Here is a 5,322-nt window from a genome sequence, read left to right as displayed (position 1 = left end):
AGTTCTGGCACTAGGAATAGTCTGCTCTAACCTCCTTGGGATTTCTGAATGTCTAGAGAAATACAGAAATGATCTTGCAGAAACTACATAGTACATTTCCCCCCCCCCCAAAAAAAAATGATTTACACTCGAGAAATAAGAAATGCACAACAAACTCAATCTGATTCTGCCGTAACTTCTTGGGTTATAAAAGGGAAAGGAGGAGAAACCATCAGGCTTGCCAGATTTTTACTGTATCTCAAAACAGATTTTCAGTCAAATTTATGGAATTTGTTTCCCTGACCTGAATGATCTTGAAAGGTAAGTTTGCAATATATTCAACTCAAAGGTGGTTGGTAAAGTTTTATATCTCGTTGCTTATTTTTGTTAATCATTTTTGGTAACTCCTGCTACTCTTTAAACAAGTTAGGCCAAAAGCTGTGGTTTAATCCATGTGAAAGTCATACTGACCCTTATTTGATTGGTTCTACTACAGGGGATCTGGTGTTGAATCAAGCTGCTGCTCCCTTCTTGCATAATAATGTTAATAGTAAAAACAATATATTTATATGCCACTTGTCTCCCAGCAACTCTGACTCAGACCAGTCAAAACAAGTTATAATAAAGCACAAAGAGGTGGGTGGATAAAATATGGCAAGAGGAACAGACTGGATGGAATCAAGCAAGGGATCTTGCACTCCCTCACAAAAGGTTAGGCAAAGAACCACATCTTAGGCCTCTTCAGAATGACAGTAGGTTGTTTGAATCTCGGGGGAACCCCATTTCAAAGGGCAGGTGCTGCCTCAGAGAAAGCTTGACTCTGGGTCTTGATAGGCGGCATTGAAGGAACCTGGACTATTGAAATTACCAGGCAGATACTAGGGCATAAGTGGCCTAACTGACAAATCTCTTCTTTGCGGCTGTCTGTCTGACAGGTGAGTATTTACTTCTGTGGTAAGCTGGCCCACTACCCAGACTTCTGGATGGATATGTTCACAGCAGAAAAGCACCTGTCAATCGAATCAAAGTGCCATCAAACCAATTTCATTGTATACATGATATACAATGACAATATAGCCTACACTACTATTTCCATATCTATGGATCAGGACCTCAACCAGATCCTAGGAACTGCATTATCTCATTATGAAATGATATCTTAACAAAGAACCAACCCATTTATGGTTACATGCAGACTGTCAATATCTCCATGCAATGTCTTTTTCTGTCTCCATATAAAATGGAGATTATCCTTGCTTGTTCTTGAAAATTTTGCAGGTTTTTCCCCCCACCCAACAGATGTAGTTACCGTGTTTCCCCAAAATTACGACATGTCCTGATAATAAGGCCATGCAACATTTTTCTGATGGGCAAAAATATAAGCCCTTCCCCGCAAATAACCCCTCTGGACAACCCCACATCTCCAGCCAGGCAGATGCCACTCACCAACCTAGTGGTATCCCGAAGGTGCCAAGCTGTGGGATCCGGGGGGGAGGCAAAGGTGATCACGTTGCTTGGCGCCTTTGGGATACCGCTAGGTTGGTGAGCGGCTCTGCCCAGCTGAAGAGGGGGGTTGCCGGGCGGCTGCTCTCTTGTGAGCGGGCTCCCAAAGACCCAGGCACAGCCTCATGGGTGAATGGCTGTGTTGCACTGTCATAGCAGCGCAACACAGCAGCCATGAAGCCACCACGCTCACGAGCAGCCACCCGGCAAAACCCCTTTCCAGCCGGGCACAGGGGGGTTACGCGGGCGGCTGTTCCGTTCTCGCTTACGCGCCTCCCAGCCTCACGATGCCCTGGCCCAGCTCTCGAGTCATCTGGCAGTGGCAGCTCTGGGTGTACACTCTATGGTTGTACGCTCTGACAGCAGCTGGCCCACAACCATAGAAAGTATGCCCAGTGCAACACAGCCATTCGCCCATGAGGCTGTGCCTGGCTCTTTGGGAGCCCGCTCACAAGAGAGCATCCACCCGGCAACCCCAAAACAATAAACCCTCCCCTCATAATAAGGCCCAAGCCATATTTTGTGGGTAAAAAGAAAATAAGACCCTGTCTTATTTTCGGGGGGAAATAGTATCTTTCGAGGCTGATGCAAAGTGGAGTGGCCACATCCATAGATGTAGGGGCAGATAGTTAAGATCTAATCTCCATTCAAGTAGAAAAGTTATGTTTCCTTTACACTGGTGTCTTTCTCATTTAACAAGCAATCTTTCTGAATCAGGCTGTTTTTGGACCCAGCTCCCTATAATTTGCATTGGGTAGAGCACCCAAATTTATGCATTTTTTTCCACAAATCAGGGATAGAGCTTCCAAATTTCTTGTTAGGTTCTCGTTATTACCTTAAAGCAAAACAAAAGAAAGAATGAAACATTTTTTTAATATAGTCCAATGTGAGCATGTTATCCAAATAGGTAAGAAACAATACTTCATATTTTTTTCCTCCACAAAGTGAAAGGTCATAGGAACAATGAAGATCAAAAGTATGTGCATTCTTCTAATTATAGTTTTTGCAAGTATTCTTAAACTCTATAATCCAGACTCAATATAAAAATGACGGTGGAAGTTGGATTCTTTGAACTTTTTCCTTAGCTAAGCTTTTAAATTAAAGATAAACAAGTGATGTTTAAATAAAGACTGGATGCAACTTTTAAAAAAGAGTAAATAATAGAGATGTATTTATGGTAACAGTTGTGCCTCACCTCCACTGGGCCCAATGCTTTAAATCTTCTCAGCTCTATACTAGAAGCACAAATAACTTCAGCAGCCAGCTCAAAAAGCTGGATTGTGCATACTTTCTTTTTACATGTTGTTGTTAGTTGTGAAGTTATGTCCGACCCATCATAAGCCCATGGACAACATTCCCCCATTCCTCTACCATCCCCTGGAGTCCATTTAAACTCACGCCTACTGCTTCAGTGACTCCATCCAGTTACTTCATCCTCTGTCATCCCCTTCTCCTTTTGCCCTCAATCTTTCCCAGCATTGGGCTCTTCTCCATTGAGTCCTTCCTTCTCATTAGGTGGCCCCAAAAAAGTCTGTTTACATATACATGCCTAAATGATAACATTTCTATTACAGATAGCCATCACTTGATGTGACTTGTGATGAGTTCATTTAGCCACAAGAAGTCACTGTTGGCTTGTTCCAAGACGTCTGAACTGGAAAAAATGATTGTAGCTCAAATGACAATAAGAAGACTCTGCTCTTTTCTCCCTGCCTTCTTTACGCTTCTACTTTGTGATGTTACGTTCCATTGTCAACCGTAGGCCCTAACAGGTGGATCACTCTAGTGAGCAACATTTATTGCTCCTTTGTGCCCGGGACCCAGAAGTATTCCCTCATTACATTATTTTACTCTTAGGATTTAAAATTCTCTCAGAAAGATGAGGAATGCTGGGAATTGTAGGCAGCCATATCTGAAATGCCACAAGTTACCACTCTTCCTCTAGAGCAGAACATGGAAAGTTATGCATTTTGCTTTACCACCATTCCGTACCAATGATCATGGAACTTCAGCAACATAAGTTAACACCTCTGAATTAAATGTTGTATAAAGGGGAAAGGATTCCTTTGGTTATCAAACTGTACTTACTTAGGTAATAGTCCACTGTTTCTGGAAAAAAAAACATTTAAAAAGTAAATAAATACATTTTGTATATGTAATTATAGATATGATTGATCCCAGAGGAATTCCAACAAGGGCATATAAACCTAATTATAGATGATAGGGCTGAATGCTAGTGCTCCATCCACTATTCGCTCTGTGAGTCCAATTTGTTGCTCTCTTTGAGTATGGGGTCTTCAACCTCTACTGTAAACTCAAACAACAGCTGCACCCCCAACTAGACATCACCCAGTAAACCACCACTACTCCCAAATAGGGAACCAGCTGTTTACTTATTGCATGTTGCCTATGATATCAGCACTTTAAAGAGCTGTACAAGGAACCCATAGCTGTGAATTGCTTTTAGGAAATCAAGATCTACTTCAGTGAGTCTTATTTAGAAATGAATTAGATATACTGTCTATACTTAATTAGACAGCCAGCTTACATGTGCCACTGTAGCCTATACATTGGTCCTAATTCCCCAAACCCCTCATCAATAATTATTCCATATGATTAGAACTTCCTTAAAGTTATTGGATGAGCCACAAGAACCTTGAGTCATAAATGGGAATAAAAATGATTACAGGTATTCCTCAACTTACAGTCACAAGTGAAGCCAAATTTTTTCTTGATAAGCAGTTGTTAAGTGAGTTTTGCCCCATCTTATGACCTTTTTGCCACAGTTGTTAAGTGAATCACTGCAATTATTACGTTAGTAATAGGGTTGTTAACTGAATCTGGCTTCCCCTTTAACTTTGCTTGTCGGAAGGTCACAAAAGATGATCTCATGACTTTGGGACACTGCAATTGTCATAAATACATATCAGTTGCCAAGCATCTGAATTTTGATCACATGACTTTTGGGTATCCTGAGTTTAATTTTTTTCCCTTTGAGCTCAATTTCTTTTCATAAGAAGTATTTGTATAATACATAAGGACTAAAGTACACAGCATTTGGCTGTGTTCTCATGACATGCTTAACAAGGTCAATGACCCTAGTTTACTTAATTAACTCAGCTTTCTGAGTTGAAAATTGAACAATAAATAGCTGGGTCAAGTTTGCACAACCTGTTACATTAAACTATGATCAGTTAGTTTACAATTTAGTTTGGGGATATTATCTATGTTCCATTAAAATATTTGAACTGACCGGCAAGTGTATCTTTAGAGAATTGATCTATTCCTATGCTTTGGTTTACAAGCTTTTGTCTTTCCAATGTGTTTGATTACATCTCCCTTCTGTCTTCTGTGCATTTCTGTCTAAGTCAACAAAAACAGTGAGATGCTCCCAAAGAAAATTCTTGGTCATAGGGAAAGTATGGTAGCCTGTGTGCCTGGGCTAGTATTTAATTTTACAGATAAGGAGAGAGAGAAGAATATACTGTATGTCCATGCATGATTTCTGGCAGCATTAAAGATTATTAGTCAATCAATAATACTCATTGTGTTAAATATTTTCCTATCGTCTAGCTTCCTGTCCTTATTTTTTCTTTTAGATTTCTTTCTTTCATGTCTCAGTAATTATGACTTAACTGATTCTGACCCCATCCAGTTCTCACTGTGAATAAACCTTTGGCATAGTTCCTGCTAAGGGGGGGGAAGGCATATTCTACATCTCAAAGTCCACAAAGACTTTGCAAAAAGTCATGGCATCTAGTTCATATAGAGCCCAACATCAGCAGGATTTTTCTTCTCCGGCATCTCAGCTCTTAGTAGCAAACAAGTGACTTGACAAAT

This window comes from Thamnophis elegans, chromosome 4 (genome assembly GCF_009769535.1).
Source record: "Thamnophis elegans isolate rThaEle1 chromosome 4, rThaEle1.pri, whole genome shotgun sequence".
Taxonomy (NCBI): Eukaryota; Metazoa; Chordata; class Lepidosauria; order Squamata; family Colubridae; genus Thamnophis; species Thamnophis elegans.
Note: the sequence above shows the minus strand (reverse complement) of the source record.